Source organism: Somniosus microcephalus, chromosome 7 (assembly GCF_052327205.1).
Source record: "Somniosus microcephalus isolate GS21.2 chromosome 7, FLI_Smic_1.0, whole genome shotgun sequence".
In the NCBI taxonomy this organism is placed as follows: Eukaryota; Metazoa; Chordata; class Chondrichthyes; order Squaliformes; family Somniosidae; genus Somniosus; species Somniosus microcephalus.
In genome coordinates, this window is record NC_140993.1 from 134296930 (window position 1) to 134323557 (window position 26628).

A 26628-nucleotide genomic window follows, 5' to 3' on the forward strand; every position below is an offset into this window, starting at 1 on the left:
ATCTACTATTTCTAGGGCCACTTCCTTAAGTACCCTGGGATGTAGATTATCAGGCCCTGGGGATTTATCGGCCTTTAGTCCCATCAATTTTCCTAACACCATTTCCCTACAAATACTGATTTCTTTCAGTTCCACCCTTTCATCAGGCCCTATGTTCCCCGGCATCTCTGGGAGGTTATTTGTGTCCTCCTTTGTGAAGACAGAACCAAAGTATGAATGTAGTTGGCCTGCCATTTCTTTGTTTCCCATTATAAATTCCCCTGATTCTGACTGTAAGGGACCTATGCTTGACTTCACCAATCTTTTTCTCTTCACATATCTATAAAAGCTTTTACAGTCAGTTTTTATGTTCCCTGCAATCTTACTCTCATATTCTATTTTCCCTTTCTTAATTAATCCCTTTGTCCTCCTTTGTTGAATCCTAAACTGCTCCCAATCCTCAGGATTATTGCTTTTTCTGGCCAATTTATATGTCGTCTCCTTAGATCTTATGCAATCCCTAATTTCCCTTGTTAGCCACGGTTGAGTCACCTTTTTTGTTTTATTTTTATGCCAAACTGGGATGAACAAATTCTGTTGCTCATCCATTCGGTCTTTGAATGTTTGCCATTGCCTATCCACCGTCAACCCTTTGAGTGCCATTCCCCAATCAATCCTACCCAACTCGCTCCTCAGACCATCGTAGTTTCCTTTATTTAAATTGAGGACCCTAGTCTCTGAGTCAACTACTTCATTCTCCATCTTAATGAAGAATTCGATCATATTATGATCGCTCAGACCCAAGGGGCCTCGTACAACAAGATTGCTAATTAATCCTTTGTCATTACATAATACCCAGTCTAAGATGGCCTGATCTCTGGTTGGTTCCTCGACATATTGGTCCAGGAAACCATCCCGTAAACACTCCAGGAATTCCTCCTCCACAATATTGTTACTAATTTGGTTGGCCCAATCTATATGTAGATTAAAGTCACCCATGATGACTGCTGTGCCCTTATTGCACGCTTCTTTAATTTCCCTTTTAATGCCATCCCCATCCTCCGCCTTACTGTTGGGAGATCTATATACCACTCCCACTAATGTTTTTTTCCCCTTAGTATTTCTCAATTCTCCCCATACAGATTCCACATCATTAGAGCTAATATCCTTCATTACAATTGTATTAATCCCTTCTTTAACCAGTAATGCTACCCCACCTCCCTTTCCTTTTTGCCTATCTTTCCTGAATATTGAATACCCCTGGATGTTGAGTTCCCAGTCTTGGCCATCCTTGAGCCACGTTTCCGTAATCCCAACCAAATCATATTCGTTTACCTCTATTTGCGCAGCCAATTCGTCCACCTTATTACAAATGCTCCTCGCATTAAGACACAAAGCCTTCAGGCTTGTTTTTTTAACGCACTTAGACCTATTAGAATTATTATTTACTGTGGCCACGTTTGATTTAAACCGTTGATTTCTCTGACTGCTACTTTTGTTTTTCTCCTTCCTATCTTTTGCTTTTATCCCTATTTCCCTTTCCTCTGTCTCCCTGCTCAGGTTCCCATCCCCCTGCCATTTTAGTTTAAACCCCCCCGAACATTGCTAGCAAACCTCCCCGCAAGGATATTTGTCCCGCTCTGGTTCAGGTGCAACCCGTCCGACTTGTAGAAGTCCCACCTTTCCCAGAAGCAGGCCCAGTGATCCAGGAAACTAAAGCCCTCCCTCCTGCACCAACTCTTTAGCCACGCATTCATCTGCTCTATCCTGCTATTCCTATACTCACTAGCACGTGGCACCGGGAGTAATCCAGAGATTACAACCTTTGAGGTCCTGCTCTTTAATCTGCTACCTAGCTCCCTAAATTCTTGCTGCAGGACCTCATCCCTCTTCCTACCCATGTCATTGGTCCCAATGTGAACCACGACCTCTGACTGTTCACCCTCCCCCTTCAGAATGCCCTGAAGCCGTTCAGTGACATCCTTGACCCTGGCACCAGGGAGGCAACAAACCATCCTGGAGTCACGTCTACGGCCACAGAAACGCCTATCTGTACCCCTTACGATAGAATCCCCTACCACTATTGCTCTCCCACTCTTTTTCCTCCCTTCCTGAGCAGCAAAAGCACCCCTGGTGCCAGGAAGTTGGCTGCTGCTGCCTTCCTCTGGTAAGTCATCCCCCTCAACAGTATCCAAATTGGTATACCTGTTTGAGAGGGGGATGACCACAGAGGTCCCCTGCACTACCTGCCTGCCTCTACTGCTCTGCCTGATGGTCACCCATTTCCCTTCTGCCTGTGCAGCCCTTACCAGCGGTGTGACCAACTCACTAAACATGTTATCCACGACCCTCTCAGCATCGTGAATGCTCCAAAGCCCACCCATCCGTTGCTCCAGCGCCGCAATGCGGTCTGCTAGTAGCCGCAGCTGGATGCATTTCTGGCACACGTGGTCATCAGGGATGCCGGCAGTGTCCCTGAATTCCCACATAGAGCAAGAGGAGCATAACACGGGGCTGGGCTCTCCTGGCATGACTTACCCATTAATTAATTTAAATTAATTCACTATCACCAATTAAAGATAACTCTAAGGCGCTTGTATGGTTTACCAACAGTCCCTGCTACACCAGAAAAGACCTTAGTAACTATAAACTACAGAGTTAAAGTTTAAAAAAGAGAAATACTCACCAACCAATCACTTACCTGCTCCCTGGTGACGTCACACTCTGATTACTTTTTACCTCTCTCCCCGCTGCTGAGTTGGTCGGGCCTCGCCTCGCTCCTCCTTTATACTGCCGCCTCGGTGCTCTCCTGGTCCGATCTGGTCGGGCCTCGCTTCGCTCCTCCTTTATACTGCCGCCTCGGTGCTCTCCTGGTCCGATCTGGTCGGGCCTCGCCTTGCTCCTCCTTTATACTGCCGCCTCGGTGCTCTCCTGGTCCGATCTGGTCGGGCCTCGCCTCACTCCTCCTTTATACTGCCGCCTCGGTGCTCTCCTGGTCCGATCTGGTCGGGCCTCGCCTCACTCCTCCTTTATACTGCCGCCTCGGTGCTCTCCTGGTCCGATCTGGTCGGGCCTCGCCTCGCTCCTCCTTTATACTTTATACGTTTGCGTCAGTTAGAATTTTTGACAGTCGTCCAGGTGTAACATCATCATCCTTTTTGGCCTCAACCTTCAGTGCCTGTATGGAATGCCAATCTAATTGTATCTTCCGGATCCATTCACGTCCTAGCAGTGGTGGTCCTCCATCTGGCAATACATATATATCCATTTTAGGTATTTCCTGGCCTTTATATATCACTTTCACCCTTATTTTTCATTTGGGGCAGACTTTTTGCCCCGTATACGTCTTCAAGACAATCTCTGTAGCTTTCAAGTGTATATGTGAAAATAGCCGCTTGTAGTCCCTTTGGTTTATGACTGTTAGGGCTGATCCTGTGTCCAATTCCATTTTCACTTGGACTCCGTCTATCTTGAGTGTAACCCAGATAGTCTGGTGATCCTCCATTTTGGTTACCTTATGTAGTTTCAGACAACCCAGCTCCTTGCTTCCGGAGTCTGTGTCACTTTTCTGTTCGTCTGAACCACTGTCCATCACCTGGTGTACCTTTTTGTACTTCCCCTGTGGAGATTTCTTACTGTTGGTTTTCTTCCCAGACCTGCAGACTTTTGCTATGTGTCCTGCTTTTCCACACTGTCTGCACACTTGGTCCTTGAACCAACAATCCTTCTGGTCATGTGTTGTTCTGCCACAGCGATAGCACTTCCCTGTTCCATAGGACATTTCATTGGTGCCATATTCTTGCGGTCTCCGTTGTATCTCTGCAGCGCCCCTTGCGGCTGCTTCATGTGATACTGCCATACTGAAAGCCTTGTCCAGCGTAAGATCCTTTTCTGATAGAAGCCATTTCTGGGTTCCTTCACTTTGTAGCCCACACACAAACTTGTCCCTTAACGTATCTGCTAGTCCCGCTCCAAACTGGCAGTGTTTCGATAGCTTGCGCCGTTCCGTTAGGTACTCAGCATTGCTTTCGTCTTTGTGTTGGTTCCTTTTATGGAACTTAAATCGTTCTGCTATCAGCAGCGGTGTGGGGTTTAAGTGGTCCTGTAGGATTTCTTCTATGCTTTCGAAATTCTTGTTCACCGGCTTCTCTGGGGTTATTAGATTTCGCAGTAACTGTAACGTCCGTGTGTAATTGAGACACAGACTGCAGAAGTTGGTTATAACGGGTGTTTACTGAATGGAGACAAAACTGGAACTACTGTACAAAGTTACTACACAGGCTTATATACAGGGGTGGTCACTACTGGTACTGCAGTATACAGGGGCTGCAGAATATAGTTCCTTCTTCAAGGTACATACACTACAATTCCTCCCCTTTTAGCTAAACAGTACATAACATTCGATTAATAATTAAATAACATATTTACAACTACAGTTGCTATATACATTAGCTGAAGTTAATCAATTATAAATTCAGTCTTTGAGGAGGCTTCCTGATTCTGTCCGGATAACGCCTCTTTGGGGTATCAGGTTCTTCTGGCAAAGTTGATTCGGGATCAACGTCGTTGTTTGGTTCGTCTGCTTCCAATATCACCGATTCTGAGGTAGATGCAATTGGTACTTCACTTTCATCACCAGGTGTATAGGATCGTGGTGTAGATTTGACATTTTCCAGTGACTCTAGAATCTGGTCAGCATGGTGTCTTACAATGCTCTCTCCAACATCCACGGTATACATTAGAGGTCCGTGCCGTGTGCAGATCATTCCTGGCTGCCATTTCTCTGTGCGGTAGTCCCGGGCCAAAACTGGTTGACCTACCTTGAAACTCCTGGTTGGCCTTTCATTCATATTCTGAAACTGCCTGTTCTCCACATGTCTTCTGATGTTTGGCTTAACCAAATCAAAGCGGCATCTTAGTCTTCGATTGAAGAACATCATGGCTGGAGTTTGGTTGGTAACCGCATGTGTCGCATTCCGGTAGGCAAACAAGAAGTTATCCACCTTGTGTTGTAGGGGTATGTCTTCATTACACATTGCCTTGATAGCCTTCTTGAATGTTTGAACGAAGCTCTCAGCCTATCCATTGGTGGCTGGATGATATGGGGCAGATGTGTAATGCTTAACACCATTGTTCTTTAAGAACCTCCGGAACTCTTCAGACACAAACTGTGGTCCATTGTCGGAGCAAATCTGTTCAGGCAGCCCATTTCTGGCGAATATGGTTCGTAAGACTGTGATAGTTTTTTCTGTGGTGGTTTTTCTGGCCACTTTGAATGTGCATCCACCGCAATGAAAAACATCGAGTCCATAAATGGACCAGCAAAATCAATGTGTACCCTTTGCCATGGAGATGAGGGCCACTCCCATGGATGTAGAGGGGCTTGTGGTGGGGCGTTTTGGACCTTCTGGCATCCTGTACAGCTCTTGGTCATCTCTTCGATTTCTTTATCGATTCCCGGCCACCACACAAACGCTCTGGCTAAGTTCTTCATTTTTACCCCTCCCAGATGACCCTCATGAAGCTCATTGAGCAATCTATCCTTCAATTTGGGTGGAATTACTACTCTGGATCCACACATCAAGGTTCCTCGGCACACTGACAGCTGTTCTCTTCTCGGCGAGAATGCTGGCAACAGTGGTTCACCATGTGCTGGCCATCCCTTCACCGTTAAATCATAGACCCTGGAGAGTGTTGGGTAATTTTGTGTTTCCTTTTGTATGTGTGCATTCGTCACAGGTAGACATTCGACTATGGTCGAGTGGAATATCTCCACAGGATCCACTGCAGGTGCTTCTTCCACCGTCGGCAACGGTAGGCGCGACAATCCATCAGCATTCCCATGCTGTTTAGTTCCTTTGTACTCAATGTCACATTGGTGTGCCCCTAGGAAAAGGGACCACCTCTCTAGACGTTGTGCTGTCATTATCGGGACGCTCTTCTTAGGGTTGAAAATGGAGACAAGAGGTTGATGATCAGTTAGTAGAGTAAATTTCTGTCCGTGCAGGTAGTGATTGAACTTCTTCACCCCCCACACCAGGCTGAGGGCCTCTCTGTCAATCTGGGCGTAGTTACGCTCGGCTGCAGTTAACGAGCGTGACGCAAAAGCTATCGGCCTCTCTGAATCATCAAGGGATTTATGTGACAGTACCGCTCCAATGCCGTAGGGAGACGCATCACACGCCAGTCTTATCGGTAGTGATGGGTTGTAGTGAGCCAATACTTCTCTTGAAGTGATCAGGCATTTACACTTCTGAAAGGCCCGCTTACATTCATCGCTCCATTTCCATGCTACTCCAGTTTGTAGCAGGGCGTTCAGTGGGTGCAGAATTGTGGACAAATTCGGCAAAAACTAATGGTAGTAATTCACCAATCCGAGGAATGACCTCAGTTGCGACACATTTTCAGGCGCTGGAGCCTTAACGACCGCTTCAATTTTGTCAGGGGCCTTATGTAACCCCTCTTCATCAATCACGTGGCCACAATACGATATTTGTTTCTTAAAAAACTCGCACTTGGGGCGATTGGCTCGTAACCCATGTTCTCTTAATCTAATGAGCACCTGCTCTAGGTTGGCAAGATGTTCACTGTCATTTTCACCTGTCACTAGGATGTCGTCCAAGTAACACTGAGTCCCCGGAATCCCTTGCAGGACTTGTTCCATCGCTCTTTGCCATATAGCCGGAGCTGATGCAACTCCGAATACCAGTCGATTATACTGGTAAAGACCTTTGTGAGTGTTTATCGTGAGATATTTCCTAGAGGATTCTTCAACCTCCATCTGCAAATATGCTTGCGCTAGGTCAATTTTTGTAAAACATTTCCCTCCAGATAGTGAGGCGAAAATATCTTCTATCCTCAGAAGAGGATACTGTACTGTGTGAAGGACTGGGTTCACCATCACCTTGAAGTCCCCACAGATGCGAACCTTCCTTGGCTCCTCAGACTTATTGTTTAACGTTTTCTTCATGACAGGAATGATGGGTGTCGCCCACTCGCTCCAGTCTACCTTAGTTAACACGCCTGCATTCTCCAGATTCTCCAGCTCTCCCTCGACGGCTGGGCGAATTGCATAGGGTACCGGTCTTGCTTTGAAAAACTTGGGAATTGCATTCTCTTCTATTTTTATCGAGGCGGTTATGCCTTTAAGAGTTCCCAGTTCTTGTTGAAACACCTCTTTAGCGTTAGCCAAGATTTTTAACAATCGTCCAGGTGTGACGTCATCATCCTTTTTACCAGCCACAGTCAGTGCCTGAATGGAGTGCCAGTCTAAACTTATCTTTCTGATCCATTCATGTCCCAATAACGGTGGTCCACCATCTTGCAGTATGTACAGATACAATTTCTGTATTTCCTTGCCGTTGTATTTGACAGGCACCCTTATTTTCCCTCTGGGGTATACTTTCTGCCCCGTATATGTCTTCAAGACAATGGATGTGTTTTTCAAGGGTATGTGTGAGAATAGCCGCTCGTAGTCTCGTCGATTCATGAAGGTCAGGGCTGATCCTGTATCCAATTCCATTTTGACTTGGGACCCTGCTATCGTGAGGGTGACCCAAATGGTTCGGTGATCCTCTTTTGTGATTACGTTGTGTAGTTTGAGACAGCTTAGTCTCTTGTTTCCGGATTCACTATCGCTCTTCTGGTCTTCGGAACAACTGTCCGTCATCTTTTGTACTTTCCTGTACTTTTCCTTAGTAGTCTTTTTGTTGTCGGTAGTCTTCTTCCCGGACCTGCAAACTCGTGCAATGTGTCCCATCTTTCCGCATTGCCTGCATGATTTGTCCTTGGACCAGCAGTCCTTCTGGTCATGGGTTGTTCTGCCGCAGCGATAACATTTTTCAAATCCCTGTGTCATTTCATGGGTGCCGTAATCCTGTGGATTTTGCTGTATTTCTGCAGCTCCCCTTGCTGCTGCTTCATACGATACTGCCACGCTGAAAGCCTTATCTAGCGTCAGCTCTTTCTCTGAGAGTAACGTCTTCTGGGTTCGTTCACTCAGGAGTCCACAGACAAAATTGTCCCACAGGGTATCTGCCAGTCCTGCTCTGAACTGGCAGTGCTTTGATAGCTTGCGTAGTTCCGTAAGGTAATCAGCATTGCTCTCATCTTTATGCTGATTTCTCTTGTGGAATTTAAATCTTTCTGCTATCAGCAGCAGTGTAGGATTTAGGTGTTCCTGTAGGATATCAACAATTTCGTTAAAACTCTTCTCCATCGGTTTGACTGGAGTGATCAGGTTCCGCAATAGACCGTATGTTCTTGCGCCCATTAAGTTTAGTAGTACCGATGCCTTTTTCTCATCGGCTACTTCATTTGCCTTGCAATATACTTCGACTCTTTCCACATACGTGGTCCAGTCTTCTATTGCATTATCGAAGGCAGTGATATTGCCAGTCTTCGGCATCTTGGAGATCTAAGATGGCGCCTCCCGCGCTTTGCCTTCTTCCCTGATTGAACAAAATGGCGCCTCCCACGCTTTGCCTTCTTCCCCTGGCGCCTCCCGCGCTTTCTGTCTTTTCCGCTGCTGCCAGCGCTGTTGCTGGCGTTTTTATGCCTTGATGGCGACGCCCTATGGTCTTTGCGCACTTCCCCCCCCGCTGCTGCCAACGCCGCTCTCCGCGGTCCCCGTGGCAAACTGCAGCTCCTCGCGGCTTTCTGCGCTTCTAATTTCTTTTATTTTAATTACTGTTCCCGTCGTCAGAGCAGACCCTATGAGACACTTTCCTCCCTCTTCTTGGGTCTGTACGCTGCCCGGCTTCGTAGCACCGGCCGCGCCCTGTGTGCTCCACCCTCTCTCTCTCTCTCTCCTCTTCCCGACAACGCTGCTCGGCCCTGTTGAAAAGCCACCCGATCGAGCTCTAGCCTGCCGCAGCCCAGGAAGGATCAGTGTACTACCTGCCACCAGCCTGATTAGCTGGAACACCATAGACTGGAGAACCAAGCCCAGCTATCGACAGCCTCTCCTGCAAATCTTCAAATTCGATGAATCAGAGGGCGGTTGCCCACGGTCGATGCCCATTTCTTCTGTTTGTTTTTTTTTCTTTTTGGATTTCTTCCTTCTGGCCTCGACCTCTAACAACTTCGCTTCAGGGATGGATCCCCGTGAGGTGGTGCAGAACTGTAGGTAAGTTCGGATCTGTTCATCGCCAATGTAACGTTCGTGTGTAATTGAGACACGGACTGCAGAAGTTGGTTTTCACAGGTGTTTACTGAATGGAAACAAAACTGGAACTACTATACAAAGTTACTACACAGGCTTATATACCGGGGTGGTCACTACTGGTACTGCAGTATACAGGGGCTGCAGAATATAGTTCCTTCTTCAAGGTACATACACTACAGTAACCCATAAGTTTTTGCACCCATGGAATTTAACTAAACCAGTGCTTTCCTAGCATCTGGCACTTCATTCGCCCTGCAGTACACCTCAATACGTTGCACATATGTCGCCCAATCTTCGACTTCGTTGTCGAACGTAGAGATACTGCCACCCTTCGGCATCCCTGGGTGTGATTTAACTGTCAAAAATGGCGTCTCCCGCACTTCCCCTTCTTCTCCGCTGGTGCAAAATGGCGTCTCCCGCGCTTTCCTTCCTTCCCGCGCTCGCCCTTCTTCTCCGCTGCGGCTTCTAAAAATGGCGTCTCCTGCGCTCTTCCTTCTTCTCCGCAGCTCAATGGCGCCTCCCGTGCTCTCCCTTCTTCTCCCCGCGGAAACTGTTCAGCCCTTGAGCCCTGGCTGTGCTCTGCGCGTTCTTTTTTTTTTTTTTTTTCGACGCCGCTCGGTCCTGAACCCGGATGTTGCTTTACCCTCTCTCTCTCCGTTTTTTTTTTTTTCTCGACGCCGCTCGGTTTTCAACCCCCGGCTGCACCCTGTGCGCTTCACCCTCTGTCTTACCCCGTCGACGCTGCTCGGCTTTCTCTCCGCCGTCGGTCGGCTCCAGCCGCCGCTGTCCGGGAAGGGTCTGCGCTGGACCTGTCGTCAGTCTCTTGCTGATCGTCGCGGCTGGGGAACCAAGCCCGGCTCTCCACAGCCTCCCCTGCGATGTTCACTCTCTGCCGGATGACTGGGCGGTTGCTCGTGGTCGACGCCCGTGTTCCTGGCCTCGACTTTCTTACACCGCCCTCCCGGAGCGAATCCTCGAAGGGAAATGCAGAGTTGCAGGTAGATTCGAATCGACACTCGTCGCCACTGTTAGATCCGTGATCCTGAGAGTATGATGTTTTTTCAATAACCACACGGATGCTGTAACTTAACAATAAACAGGTATTTACTGGAGGAGGGTAGTCTTAAGACTGGGGGTACAGAGGCATGCGCAATGCTTCTTTACAGGTGTGGTCAATGCCGGTACTACAGTATACAGGAGCTGTAAAAGTAGTTCTGTCTTAAAGGTACATACACTACACCTTCCACCAGCCTTGCTGCAGCCACTGGGGCCCCATTACAGAGGAGCAGTAGGGTGGGAAGGGGGGAAGTGCGCAAGGGAAGGAGATCACCCTCGAAGGGCAAAAAGTAGGAGTTGTGATGAAATGTTGGTCAATTTTTTATTAAAGGCCGAGGTTCATACTCAAACTTTTGTTTAATGTTTTGGACATTATCTCCAGGTTGTGAGAACCAGTTATGTTAATGAATGATTTTTTGTGTTTGTTTTTTTAGTTTGAAGAAATGACACACACAGAATTTGTAAAATAAAAACGTTTTTGTAATCAAAATGTATAGGTTTGGCCTTTGGAATCATTGCTGCCTTGGCCAACTTCAGGGCTGCGGGTTGCTTTCATTCATGTTGTTCACCATGCCAGAAGCCATTCCCTCAGCAGGGGCCTAGAAGCGTCTTGCTATCAGCCGTTGACGGACGGCCCTTGCAGTTTCAACATTATGGGCCTCCCTCCTGCCTTGGTGCTGCTGATGATCATCCTCCTCCTCATCCTCCTCCTCTTCCTATTCCTCCGGTGGTGCTCCAAGGCCTGGTGGCATTGGCTGGGTCCTGAAGATTGCCAGGTTATGAAGCGTGCAACACACAACTATGAAGAGGGAGACTCGCTCAGGCAGCAGAACCATTGCTTGAGCACGCCGGTCGTCTGCTCAATGATGTTCCTGGTGGCAAGATGGCTCTCATTGTACCGCAGCTCAGCAAGGGTATTGGGGTTACGGACCAGTGCCATCAGCCAGGTGCACAGTGGATAACCCTTGTTCCCGAGGAGCCAACCACTTGGCTGATGCGGTGCCTGGAATAGTTCTGGCACAGCAGTCTGACGCAGGATGAAAGCATCGTGGCTGCTGCCAGGATAGCGGGCATTGGCAGCAAGTAGCAGCTGTCTGTGGTCACAGACCAACTGAAGGTTTAAGGGGTGGAACCCCTTGTGGTTTCGGAAAACCTCTGCATTCTCATGCGGTGCCTGCAATGTCACATGCATGCAGTCAATGGCTCCCTGCACCATGGGGAAACACGCTATCCTCGCAAAGCCCAATGTGCGTTCGTGCTGTTTGGCCTGGGTCATCGGGAAAGAGATGTACTGGTGTCTCCTTTTATAGAGGGCACTTGTGACCTGACGGATACAGCAATGGACTGCGAACTGGGAGATATTGGCTATGTCCCCAGTAGCTGCTTGAAAGGAGCCGATGGCATTACAGTTCAGAGCCACTGTGTCCTTCACTGCCACCGACAGAGACATCCTGGTCCTCAGTACAGGCTGCAGATCTGGTTGCAGCAGGTGACAGAGCTCAGTGACCACCTCCTTGCTGAAGCGCAGTTGCACAAACACTGTTCCTCAGAGAAATTAATGTAGGAGAATTGTTCCCGAAATACCCTGGAAGGGTAAGGTCTCCTGTACAGAGGCCTGTTGCCACTCTCTCTCTCTGCATCTCTGTTTCCTCCGATTCTGCAGGGGCAGGACTGTAGAATTCGCAAAATTGAACATTGTCCTATAAGGGTCTATTGGCAGAAAAAGCCTTAACTTTTAAAGACTGTTTTAAAAGAAGCCCAGAAAAAGGGACACACAAAATGGCTGCCAGACACCGTGACCAGCTTTTGGGACACTTTAAAATGGTTCCTGCAGTCCCCAGACAGCTTTTTGTGGATTCAGCCCACAGTAGGGTCTGGAAGGCAGTTTCAGGGAAAACGAACCCAGACAGAGCCCCATACATATAGATTGGATGCAGATCTGATCAGATCGGCCTGTAGATAGCAGGAGGATAGCGTAGCATGGCGCAGCTTGTCTTAGCTAGCTTGCCTTTTCAAGAGCCGTGGAGGAATGTCGACCCGGAGACCAGTCAAGAAGGTGATTCGAGCCTGTGTCCAGCCCCGGGGTAACCATCAGGAGATCATTGACAAACCCCGGGCCATTGACAAGACAAAGGACAGTAGCCCTCCAGAAGAAACCTGTTTGAAAATGGTAAACCAGCTGGGCTCTGCAAAGAAACCCATATAACCATGGTCAAACAGTTGGTCTCCGTCCATGCCGATGTCCAGGCCTGCCAGCATCCAGCCTGTCTGTGACCTTCACCTCGAGGAAGAAGAGAGAGTGTCACAGCCCGCAGCGTTGACCACGTGGAGACAGGACGCCTGAGAGGATCAAAATGCAGACCTTTCAAAATCTTATACTTTCTCATTGGATTGGTGAGCATGTTTCTGGCCCCTCATAATCTGATCTAGCTAAGCTTAGGGGGTGGGCATTTTGGGTAAAATTTTAACAATGAGTTGTTGTCCCTCGATGTTCTGTGTGTTTCCCCATTTCGAGATGACTTTTGTAAAGTATAACATGCCTGTATATATGTTGGTTAGTCCTGTATTATGATTTGTTTTTCCCTCCCATGTACCTTATTGGCTTACATTCAATTTGTTCCTTTATGCAATAAAATTTCATTTTGTTTTCATTAAACCTGATCTATAGAGTATTCTCTACATTGTAGTTCCTGCCTCAAATCCAGTGTACAGAACCTAAGGGGCGAGTGGGTCGAACCACTCAAGGTTTTTACTGTGCAAGAGAGAGAGGCCTCCAGAGAGAGAAACCTCTGCGATCGAAAACCCCTCACAGAAAATGGCGACCGCGGCAGGACACTGGCAGCAGGATTGCAATGTATTAGACCCAGGTTTAAATGGTTGAAATGTTATGGATGAGAGGATAGCGGATTATGTTTTTGGCAAGGTAAATCTCACTAAGCAGTGGATTTATGATCTCTTACTGGATGGGCGTCCAGTAGACGCAGCCATCAGGTGGACAGAGAGCAAAGAACATAAGAAGTCAGTCGAGAAGGCAGTGTGGCTGATGTGCTACAAAAGACAAGTCCAGATTTTGGACAAAGTCGTTGCAGCGCAGGCAGCCAAGATCAAAACCCAGGCTTCAGAGATAGAGGAAAAGGCCATGGGTGGGGGAAAAACTCATCGCAGCGCTTCATGGGATGAATCAGGAACGCCAAACTATAGCCAGCCAACATCAGACTAAAATAGATTACCTGGAATGTCAGGTTACTGAGGCAAAGTTGCATGAAGCGAGGGTGCAGGAGAAAAGCGCCCGCCTCGCACAACAGCTAAGAGCGCAGGAGGAGAGAGTAGTAGAGGTAAAGGCAGCTTACAAGCTGGCCATTGAGAACGTGTTTGAGGGCGCAGACCATGGCCCCTGCCAGAAGGCGTTAGAAGACCTAAGAATGGCCATGGCAAAGGCAAAAGGCATGGTATGCCTCGTAAGCCCAAAAGCGAGTCAAATAGACTTCCTGAAGGAATCCAAAAGACCGATTCCACACGAAGTAGTTGTGGCACCAGCCACTGAACCCTCAGCACCGCCGAGCTATAATGAGGTTTGGCCCGAAGGGGGGGTGGTAGAAGGGGAGGAAGCCGAGGTAGAACCGGAGGAGGAACAACCCCTGGTAGTAAAACCGGAGCCGGCACCAATGTGTCCTACTCGGCACCAGAGGTACGGTCCCACCGACGCAAATGGCACGGACGGGCCCCTCCTGAACCAGATCGTGCTGCCCCATGGTGCCCAACAACTCAGAGCGATGGTGAGCCACCTCCCAAAACTCACCGAGAAGGGAGATCCCTCAGTCCATTTCAGGGAGATAGAGGAGACAGCCCTTGTCAATGATTGTGATGATCTTGAACAGGTGAAGATGTTGCTGTTCTCCCTGGATAGCACAATCCTTCAGTGCCTCTCAGACGGGAGTAAGAGGGGACAGACAGGGTATGTGGAACTCAGGGACGAGGTCCTGGAGGTTATGGGAGTTGACGACGGCAACCTGTTCTTCCGTGTGGAAGGGTCTGTGCAGCTAACTGGAGAACCCCCACGGGTTTTCACAGAAAGGCTGTGGCCAGTGTTTCGGCGCAGCTGTCCGGGCATGCCGGAACGGGCCGCAATGAACGGTGTTCAGCGGGTTCATTGGCTCCGCTGCCTGGTTACCAACAGCTCACCACAGATACAGGCCCAAGCCGAATCTTCGTTTGACCCCCAAGGTCCCGGTACCACAGAGGAGACAGTGCTCCGACAGCTCACCATTGCATACAAGAATTGCAGGAGTCAGGAGGCACCTCCCTCTAAGGGAAACGTGCATGAGGCAAAACCTGCAGCCCCAAGCAAAAAGGAGTGGCATCAGGAGGGGAATCGCCCTCCCCAGGCCAAGCTCAATTGCTACGGGTGTGGGAAGGATGGACATTGGCGCAGGGACTGTAAAAATCAGTGGAAGGATAATAAGGGAAGATCTCCCGCAGCCCGAGCCCAAGCCCAGACCGCCGCCCCAGAAAAGGGAACTGGTGCAGCTATGGATCCCGCTGCAATAGAGTCAATTATAGAGGCAATGCGGTCTCTTATGATCTCGCAGGGGAGGGTAGCAGTCACCACCGGGCCTGTCAGTCCCGCAGCCCCGATTGTTTCACCCAAATGACTGGAGCCCGCGAAGCCCTTTTACCTGTGTTCGCTGCGATATGATTTATGGAGACGACCCCTCGTGGAGATGGAGGTAGGAGAGGTGAAAGGGACCTATCTGGTGGATAGGGGGGGCATCGTGCACCGTGATCCACGCAGCTAACCCTACCAGCTCACCTCTGTCCACTGGGGTTCCATATGTTCTGTCGGGCTTCACAGGCAAAGAACAGGCTGGCGCATTCTCCATCCCTCTCTCCATTCATTTAGGACCACTCCGCACCACGTGGAAGTGTGTACTGATGAAATGGGAGATGGAGGGGGGGAAAAGGGATCCTTGGGACCAATTTCTTAGTAGAACACGGGATTCTCGTGGATCTTAGAAATCACTGTCTCTGGGGAACGAGTACGGGTGAAAAAGGAAAAGGGGGTTTCAAGGTGAAACCAAAGAAGGCACGGATCGGCCAGCAGGAAGTAAAATTCCTGGGTCTGACCATCCGCGTTGGAGAGAGGGCCATAGACAAGACCAGATGGGAACCGGTACAAGATCCACCGGTCCCCGCCACTTGCGTAGTGGAAGTGCCCCGGCGCACTAAATGGTTTCACGTAAATCAGTGCAAGCTATTTAAGCCGGGTGCAAAAGAAACAACAACCGAAGCCAGGTCTGAGGGTAAAAATCCTCAGCCTGAGGCGTGCAAAGAGCCACAGACCACACAGGCTGGAACCGCAGCCTGCTTGAGGGGAGGAGCTATCCCACCCACCTGGGAGGTTTCCCCATTGGACTGGGACTCAGACGGGGAAGAGCCCGAACAGCTAGACCCCGCCCTTGACACGATTCTGGAGGAGGTGGAGTCGAAGGACGGAGGTCCCGCCCTCGACTCAAGCTTAGGGGAGGTAGAACTTGGGGGTGGAGATTCTCCACCTGTAGGGACAGGTAGGGAGGAGTCGTCTGCCACAGACCCAAATCCCGAAGGGGCGGAGCCTAAGGGAAGGGAGCTGAAGCTGACAGTCGTGGAGAAGCCATGGGCTGTGAGGGCTAAAGGTCCAACCACAGGTCCACTCGCTAAGGGAGCCTCGCCCAAGGCACCCCCTCGCAGGTCGTCTCGAACGCCTCAGCCAGTAAAGCCCTGGCTCGATTCCCCCTACTTCAGCAGACACCAACTTGGGAAATCCCTAGAAAGACGCAGTCCCCAATTGGCAGCAAAAGGCTGCAGGGGACTCAAGCTACAGGTCAGTGCGGCCCGCCACAGGGAGCGGTGAGCTGCAGTCCGAACAGGGATTAGGTAGGCCACCCGGGGACGGGCGACGCTGTATATAAGTTTAGTTAAGTTTAAGATTGGTTAAGTTTAAGGTGTGTAAATTTTTATGGTGATGGGTGTTATAAGGAATAGTTTTAGAATCTGCCCAGCATGCATGTTTGTTTTGGATCGAGGTTGAAAGACCCGATCATGCCTTCACCTAGGCCAGAATCTCTCGGGAGCCTGGCTGTATCGTTTAATCTGTTGCAGGAACCAAAGGCACTATGGAAAGGATTCTCATCTTGTTCGCGGTGATCGGGTGTAGCTTGGTCTATCGGGGCTACACCAAGGACTCCATAGTATATGGATGTTCTGGGGACACAGCCCCCATCGTGACTGATGGGACAGGAGTACGGGACGTTGAAGAAACAGCTACCTATTTCCACGAAGGGAGGTGGCCAGGATGGCTGGGGTCGAACTCTACGGAATACTCCAGCCAGTCTGGATTCGCATACAGAGGGACTTCTCTAATGTGTCCCAGGGTGAGGATCATCACGCCCAGGGTCAGCGTCACTGTCGGAAGAAAGCTTTGCTTGGTGTGTAAGGAACATGTTCCTTTGGACAGATGGTGGTGGCTCAGGAAGCTGAGCAAGACCATGAAGAACTCCACGGTCGAGTGGGAGCGACTGGGTAACAATACCCATCGGACTATTACGGGGACTCAGGGGGGATTGAGTGTCTGTTGGGACAAATGGTGGGAACCAGATGAGGGGATTTACATCTGTATGTGGGGATCAGAACGTGTCTGCCCCACAGGCGTCTCCATCTTTTTCCAAAGACAGTGGCAGGATGCTGGGAAAGGGATGAGGTGGGACGTCAGCACACGGGCGTGCGGAGTCCCGTACTCTCAGATCCCGGTGAATGCCACTGAGCTCATCACCTGCCCCCGCAAGCCCCTGCCCACAATTCTGGTTGCCAAAGCCCGCAAGGAAGGGTGCCCCACCACTACCAAGGGACCCAGGAACGGATTGGTATTAGTGCCCACAGGTCAGGTGCTGTACCAAGGGGTGCACTACGCGGTGGCCTCGGTGATTTTAAACCTCACCGAGGTGCGATTGCCAGAGTGGTGCCCCAAGGAAACAGAACAATTGTACCAGGTCCTGTTAACAAACATGTTCAGACAATTTTATGAGTTCGACTTTGCCGATGTCGACAGAGCCGGATTGTACACCACACCACATGAGGTCTTGGACAGGGTAGGGAGACAAAGAAGGGGTACAGTCAATGATATTTTTACAGCCTTCAACACAGGGACTTCCGTCATCAACACTCTGGATGACGTGGAGCTGCAGACCCAGATCAATGATTTAAAAGGGCGGTTAAGAAAGATACTGACGGATGAGAATAAGGTAGTGGGTTCTGAGTTAAATGAGGACCAGACCATGACACTACACTTAAAAGAAATCATAGCTGAGCTGGAGAAACACGCTAAAACGGTAAATGCTCTCATCAGAGAGGATCGGAATGCGTCAGATCAGGCTGCGCAGAACGAAGCGTGCGTGCTGTACGCGGCGTGGTTACTGGGCGAGGGCCGCAGTAATCTGAAGGATTTAAAACAAGGTTTGGTCCCCTCCTGGATCAGCAATAAGCACCTCGCAGCCCTCCACCCTTCTGAGAATGCATTAATTCCGTGCCAGCTCAGACTAGCTTCAGAGGCCTACCCAGTCCCAGTGGACTGTGGGCGGTCTAATCACACCATTATGGGTATAGTGGTAAGAATGCCGGTTATGGGAAAGACAGCTAAACCCGCCCCGGTATACAGGGTGGAGAACATTGGAGTCATTCAAGGGGGTGCACACATTCACAACACAACGGTCCCACCTTACGTCATTCGATGGGAGCATGCAATGACGGGTACCGACCTCTCGGGGTGCCGGAGCCGGGGAGCACACATCATCCTGTGTCCCCAGCAATTGAATGCCTATTCGAAACCACAGTGCGGGTTCAGAACTGCTGGCGCGAAGCCTATAAATTGCACCATGGAGGCAATGGCACAAGGCCATGTGCCCCCCCAGGTGGCATATATAGGAGGTGGGACATATTGTGTCACCACTGCAGTGCCCCACTACCAAAATGGACAGCACGGCTGGTGTCCGGTCAGTGACAGCAGTTTCTGCTTCAAAACCAAGGCAGATGTTCCAGTGGCCCAAGAGTGAATTGTCCCTATTCCTGAGCCTTCCACTGTTCACCTCACTGTCAAGGAAAATTTCACCGATCTGCAACGATTTGTTGCACATTTTGGCTATATCATTCCCCCTCTCCCTGAGCACCTCACCAAGATACTGAAAGCCGTTGCCGTTTCACAGAAACATTTTTACACGCTGGAGCAGAAGACATTAGAAATAGGGGCAGACATATTAGATATAGTGACCCCACAGTGGTGGGACCTGTTCACTAATATAGAAGTCCCTTCTTGGATTAGGATAGCCTCCCACATCCTCGTAGTATGTCAGATTTTTATTGTGATTTATTTACTCTTTGTACATTGTAAGAGGGACAAACGTTTCCAGAAGTATGAGAACAGGGGAGAATGGAGGGAGCATTATGTGCGTGTAGACGAAGAAACACCCGTTTAGATTTCTGCTGCTGTGTATAAAGTTAGAGGTTACCCTCCCTCCTTTATGATTGACAGTATTCATGTACAATTTTGTGTGTATGTTCTTTCTTCATTACTTTATTGAAGTTTTTAGGTTGTGTTGTTGTTAATAAAAATAATATGTATGAACCAGGTGGTGTAGGGGTATTAGGCCCCCCTCCACGCCTGGAAATGTGTCTATCAGATTTTAATTCCAATGTATTGCCATCTATAGATGCTTAATGTACACTGTAGGTTTTCTGAAACGGGAAATGCATGTGTCGTGGGGTCATAGATAGGTAAATACAGGGGATGGTTTGATTATGGAGAGTCAGAAAATTTTGCTCACCCAGAATTATGATACTTCAAGCAAGTTATAGTATCATCAGGGGGGGACTGTAGAATTCGCAAAATTGAACACTGTCCTATAAGGGTCTATTGGCAGAAAAGGCCTTAACTTTTAAAGACTGTTTTAAAAGAAGCCCAGAAAAAGGGACACACAAAATGGCCGCCAGACCCCGTGACCAGCTTTTGGGACACTTTAAAATGGTTCCTGCAGTCCCCAGACAGCTTTTTGTGGATTCAGCCCACAGTAGGTTCTGGAAGGCAGTTTCAGGGAAAACAAAACCAGACAGAGCCCCATACATATAGATTGGATGCAGATCCGATCAGATTGGCCTTTAGATAAAGGCCATCTATATGTTTACCCAGACAAAGGGAAACAGTTTCATATTCATAGGGGGAACATCAAGCACCGTTTAAGACATCAGAAGGACATTAAAGACAATACAGGGTCGTTCCAGACCAGAGATGGCAGTTACCGGCCATCCCGAAGATACCTTAAAAACAAAGACTACCCCGCTGTGCTACAAGCCCGCCAAAATTTAAACAAAGACTAACCTTGATATGGCGGGAGATAAGGGCTTCTTTGAGAAGTATAACTGGAGTCCCGGGGTAGACATCGGGAGCTTTTTGCAGCTTTTGCAGCGTTTTCAGCTTTTGCAGCTTTTTGGAACATAACGGGAGGATAGCGTAGCGTGGCGCAGCTTGGCTTAGCTAGCTTGCCTTTTCAAGAGCCGTGGAGGAACGTCGATCCAGAGACCAGTCAAGAAGGTGATTCGAGTCTGCGTCCAGCCCCGGGGTAACCATCGGGAGATCATCAACAAACCCTGGGCCGTTGACGAGATAAAGGACAGTAGCCCTCCAGAAGAAACCTGTATGAAAATGGTAAACCAGCTTGGCTCTGCGAAGAAACCTATATAACCATGGTCAAACAGTTGGTCTCCGTCCACGCCGATGTCCAGGCCTGCCAGCATCCAGCCTGTCCGTGACCTTCACCTCGAGGAAGAAGAGAGAGTGTCGCAGCCCGCAGTGTTGACCACGTGGAGGCAGGATGCCTGAGAGTTTCAAAATCTTATACTTTCTCATTGGATTGGTGAGCATGTTTCTGGCCCCTCATAATCTGATCTAGCTAAGCTTAGGGGGTGGGCATTTTGGGTAAAATTTTAACAATGAGTTGTTGTCCCTCGATGTTCCGTGTGTTTCCCCATTTTGAGATGACTTTTGTAAAGTATAACATGCCTGTATATATGTTGGTTAGTCCTGTATTATGATGTGTTTTTCCCTCCCATGTACCTTATTGGCTTACATTCAATTTGTTCCTTTATGCAATAAAATTTCATTTCATTTTCGTTAAACCTGATCTATAGAGTATTCTCTGCATTGTAGTTCCTGCCTCAAAGTCCAGTGTACAGAACCTAAGGGGCGAGTGGGTCGAACCACTCAAGGTTTTTACTGTGCAAGAGAGAGAGGCCTCTAGAGAGAGAAACCTCTGCGATCGAAAACCCCTTACAGGATGACGCCCTGAATCAGTGCAGACTCCACAGTCTCTTGGCAATTGAAGTAATGAAGGTCAAATCCAAAAGTACCTGCAAAGTGATGCTCAGTAGCCAAAACTACTTCACACAGCGTTAACACTATGTAGAAATCGCTTTAGCTCTCTCTCAGAATCTCTCTCTCTCTGTCAGAATGAGTGGTGCAAAAATGTCTACCACAGAAAAAGCCAGGAAGAGGCTGCCTTTAAATAGCGCCCCTGCAGCCCCTCACTGACTAGGAAATGTTCCAGTCTCTCTGTCGTTGCTTGCAGCAGGCGGAAAGGAGGGGGGCGCCACTTAATATCCGGTCCAGGGTGCCACCTGGGTGTTGCACGCTCGACTGACGTCATGACTCTTAGGTGCTAACGGGAGGCGCAAACCAACCGAATTTTTCCCCCAAGCTGCCTTAAAATTAAAGACTTTGAGACAACTGCTGGGGAAAAAAACATTCTTGCATAAACCAGCAAGTTTACAAGATGGTTACAAATGAACTAAACATTGAATGTAGAATCCTTTCTGATTCACATAGATAGGGACATGTGCAGTGGAGCACAGAGAACCACATGGATGCAATCTATAACCTTTGGACCTCCGGGAGTCCTGCCTTTTCGTGAGGTCATGCAGCTCTCTCACGCTGCTGTCAGATGTGTCCATGGGGAAGAAGAGGAATTTGTTTGCCTCATTGCGGGAAAAGAGAGCTCACAATAAGAGGGAAAGAGTGAGTACAGGAGGACCACCCTCAGTAGCCCAGCTCACCCCCCCGAGGAGGCGGCCCTGGAAATCGTTGGGATTGAGGAGGATTCCCAAGTGGGGGATGGACAGACGGGTGCATCACAGCAAGCTGGTGACAGAATAGTTCGGCATCTCTCTCATTGACATTGCATGAGTCACTGATAATGATTCTGATGCTCTAACAGGTTGACTTATGATAATCTGCACTGCAATGTGCATGCAACCTTGACCTCACATCTCTAACTCTTTCCTTTACACCCCCACAGGGCCATCGAAAGCCCCCGTTCCCACTGTCCAGGAGGAACTGATTGAGTCTTCAGATTCCTCAGAGGAAGCTGCAACCTCTGAGGGCGCAGCGTCAGCAGAATTCAGCACACCCAGCACCAGTGCTGACACTCACACCTCGGTGGGACCTTTGCAAGATAGAGTAGTGTTGGCACCTGGTGTATCACAGATCACAAGTGAGCATCAGCAGATGGTGGAGACAGGGACAGCAGTGGAGAGTCCTTGTCGGAGGGTGCAGGACTCCGCCAGCTCGACTCAGCTGCATGTCGACCCTGTGCCTCCGGGTCCATCTAGCAGGAGAGCGGTGTTGGAACTCCAGGAACAGGTGCAGGAGTCTCTGGCAGGTTTTGTCTCCAGGGTCGCTGCGAGTGTGGAGTGAATGGAGGAGTCCATCACAAACATGAGCAGAGCCTTTGTGGAGGCATTGGTGCATGAACGCATCACAGCGGGAAGGATGGCAACCTCCGTGGTAAGGATGGCTATGGTAGAGGAGAGGATGGCTACGGCCATGGAGGCGTTCAGTCGCCAGGGTCTTGAAAACATGGTCATTGTTCAGAATAGAATGACATCTCTTGAGGAGCGATGGTCAGCTACTGAGCATACAAATCAGAGTTTCATGGAAGTCCACTGGAGTAGGACTGCCAGTGCAGAAATGGGTCCTCATGGCCCCCCTGCAGTGCAGCAAGGTGCTGTCAAGCCACTTGCTAGCTCTGAAGTGGGGCTGACCCATGAGAGGGATGTTGGTGGCAGACAACAAGGAAGTGGGAGCTCTTCTCCAAGTGCTCACATGACCATGCCACTACAAAGCCCTCGGTCAGAATCCCACCAGAGTCCTCACCCAACTGAGATGGGCATCTCAGCCCCTGCACAGCCGCAGGAGCAGCAGACTGTTAGCGAGCCCTCACAGGTTCATAACCCCAGAGGACGCCTGCCAAAGGTGTCGAGACAGGAGCAGCAAGAAAGTGAGCAAGGGGCCATCACATCTGCTGAAGCCACAGGGGGAGCACCACATAGGAACACGCGTAAGAGGAAGTTAATGCACAAGTTGTCACAAGGGTAGTCACTTGGGTGTTGTGATGTAATGTTTTTTGACCAGCCATCCTTGTCATAGTATCATAAACAGATTTGATGGCAAACTGTTGAAGTTGTGGCCTGTGGCATTTTGCAAATGGTACTTCCACATTGAGGACTTAGGGAGACTTGCAATTGTCAATATGGTGGTCAGAGTGATAGGAATCTGCAGGCTCTTGTCCATTCTCGATGGTCTGGTAAGAAGGTGCGAGGCAAAAGTGTCTGATTGTGCAGGCTAAGCAAATCTGGCCAACATGAGTGCGCCCCTTGCATCCCGGCCAGCAATGTGGTCACACGCTGGCGCCTTCTGGCCTGTGCAGCTTCAGGTGGGTGAGCAGCAGCTTGGGGCTCCTGTTGTTGCTGCTGCTGTTGGTGCTGTTGTTGCTCATGGGTCTGCTGCTGCAGATGGGTCGTCGTCCGAATCTGATGTCCAGGAGGAATGGAAATAAATGGTTCCCATGCTTCTGGTTTATGCCTCAGTTGAGGAAGCGCTCAGTCAAGGTGGGGAGAGGGGTTTCCCAGCAGATCACATTGGAGATGGGTGTCAGGTTCCAAACTTCCACAACAATGAGTAGGCCTGCTAAAAATTCCCCCAGACCTGAGACAACAAAGTTCTGCCACCTTCAAGTGATCATTGGTGAAAACTCATTTTTAATGGTGGAGCTGCAGCTGTTAGTAAGCAATCCACTTGTGAGGCCACCAGGATTAACTAGCGTGTTCCAGAGGAGGCGGGTAGGATGGGGGAATTGTCTAAAAATCAGAAAGGGATTATAGAGGCAATTAACTGGTTGTTAAGGGCTTTAAGGGCCTATCCCACCCTCTTGGAGGTGGGATGGAAACGGGGTCTGAAAACACGAATGTGGGAAAATTGCTCGGAGGCGGGATGGAGGTGGGATCGGGCCCGGCCACCATTTTTTGCGATTTTGACAACTCACATGCCTCCAAACCCGCCTCCTCGGGCCTGGTAAAATCGAGCCCTAATAGTCTTTTACGTCCATTTTAAATGGGCGAATAGGTAACTGAGCAATATACTTGCAAAAGTGCCAGGAAATTACATGGATACCGAAATGATGTAACAGTGAACTGGTGAGTGCATCCAGTGCTGTGTAAAACATGACCATAACATTAAATGGGACACTAAATGGGTAGAAATCCGGCGTAATCTATCTCTGCAAAATGTTCCCATTCGTTCCATCCACTTTTGCCCCATTAATCAGATGTAATCAATTGGAAAAGGGCAATGGAGTGTAAAGACACATGCTGGTAAATTTCTCAGGGATTTTCCCAATCAGACATTGTAACTTTGGTAGAAGATCAGTGGAAATCCTGGAGACAGATATCTTTATTTCTATAAGCAGATTTTCCTCTTTTATATTTGGGCATCAACAATTACACATAGAGGAAAGTTCCCTCCAAGTCACACACCATCCTGACTTGGAAGTATATCGCCGATCCTTCATCGTCGCTGGGTCAAAATCCTGGAACTCCCTCCCTAACAGCACTGTGGGAGTACCTTCACCACACGGACTGCAGCGGTTCAAGAAGGCGGCTCACCACCACCTTCTCGAGGGCAATTAGGGATGGGCAATAAATGCTGGCCCTGCCAGCGACGCCCACATCCCATGAACGAATAAATAAAAAAAAAATCAGGCAGGAGGTTGGCATGTTGCTAATGGGGCCTGCCTGATTTTTCCATCGATTAATTAATAGACTCAATTAATACAGTTAGTCTAAATTTAAACTCAAGAAATTATGGGAAAATTGAATAGAATAAACATAAACGTCCCTTTTAAACAGACTCTGAAGGGTTAAATAAATCTTTTGAATGTTTAGTAACTCATATTAGACAAGACATTGCCCCCAGGGCTTGGAGAAGTGGCCTCTTAACATTTATTGTTTTCTTACAGGTTCAGTAATCATGTCATCTGAAATTAAATAAAGGATCAGAACCTGTACTGCATGATCTCTATGGATGACATCACGTGGACTAATCACGAAAGAAATTATACGTACTCAGTCACTGATTAATTATTGCAATACATTGTCCTGTTTAGGACTCTTTATAAGTGTATTTTTAGGTTTTATTTTGTTACATACACACATATTACAGATTTTTACTGTTGGGTGATGGAATAGTACAGCATAATGTGTGCTCAAACTTCACTTGATATTCAGACACAGTCTGAGAATGATTAATAAGATTAGAACTGAGAGGACAGTCGGTTTTATATACAAATTAGATAGTTCTGTAATGGGAAGCTGGCCCCAGATCATGGAATTATAGAATGATACAGCACAGAAGGAGGTCATTCGGCCCATTGTGCCTGTACTGTCTCTTTGAAAGAGTTAGTCCCACTCCCCTGCTCTTTCCTCATAGCCCTGTAATTCTTTTCCCCTTCAAGTATATATCTAATTCGCTTTTGAAAGTTACTATTGAATCTGCTTCCACCGGCCTTTTAGGCTGTGCATTCCAGATCATAACAATTCGCTGCATAAAAAAAATGTCCTCATGTTGCCTCTGATTCTTTTTATTTCTTCGTTTATGGGATGTGGGTGTCACTGCCCTAATTGTCCTTGAGAAGGTGGTGGTGAGCTGCCTTCTTGAACCACTGCAGTCCGTGTGGTGAAGGCACTCCTACAGTGCTGTTAGGCAGGGAGTTCCAGGGTTTTGACCCAGCGACGATGAAGGAGCGGCGATATACTTCTAAGTCAGGATGGTGTGTGACTTGGAGGGGAACTTGGAGGTGGTGGCGTTCCCATGCGTCTGCTGCCCTTGTCCTTCTAGGTGGAAGAAGTCACGGGTTTGGGAGGTGCCGCTGAAGAAGCCTTGGCGAGTTGCTGCAGTGCATCTTGTAGATGGTACACACTGCAGCCACGGTACGCCGGTGGTGGAGGGAGTGAATGTTTAAGGCGGTGGATGGGGTGCCAATCGAACGGCTGCTTTGTCCTGTGTGGTGTTGAGCTTCCTGAGTGTTGGAGCTGCACTCATCCAGGCATGGGGATCACCTTAATCTGTGTCCTCTGGTTATTGACCCTTCTGCTCTTCTGACCCTTCTGCCACTGGAAACAGTCTCTCCTTATTTACTCTATTAAGAAGTGACAGCTAAAAAGAAAGGGAAAGAAAAGCCAAGGTGCAGAAATTACTTTGCAAGCAAGTGATGGAGCCACCCATCATAGACCCCTGTTTGATGACTGCTGAAGCTGAGTTGGTGCTGCAGTGAATGATTATGGGAAGTGTGCCACTCCACCGCACTGTCCCTATAAGCCCGCATTGCAGCGAGCCTGAAAGACTGGGTACAATAATGAAGTGGTTATGTTACTACACTATTAATCCACAGGCCTGGATTAATAATCCATAGAAATCCCACGATGGGATTTTTAATTCTGTTTCAAAAAATATCGAAATAAAAAACTAGTAGCAGTAAAAGTGTTAAAAGCTATCGAATTGTCGTTAAAAACTCATTGGTTCACTAATGTATTTTAGGGGAGGAAATCTGCGCTTCTTACCTCAACTGGCCTATACGTGACTCCAGCCCCACACAAACGTGCTTGACCCTTAACTGTCCTCTGAATTGGCTTAGCAAGTCACTCCGTTGTATCAAGCAGCTACAAAAGAGAACCTTCACCACACGGACTCCAGCGGTCCAGGTAGGTGGTCCACCGCCACCTTCTCAGGGAAACTAGGGATAAGCAATAAATTCTGGCTTTGCTTGTGACACCTACTGGTTGCAAGAGGTGCAAAGTTCTATGAGCACCTCCTTTGTAAAGCGCAGATGCCTCACACACTGCTGCTGGCTCAGGTTGAGGTAAGAGAATTGCTCTCAGAAGACCCTAGGTGGGTAGGGCCACCTGCTCAGAGCCCTTCTCCCCCCTCCTCCTAGAAACATAGAAACATAGAAACATAGAAGATAGGAGCAGGAGTAGGCCATTCGGCCCCTCAAGCCTGCTCCGCCATTCAATGA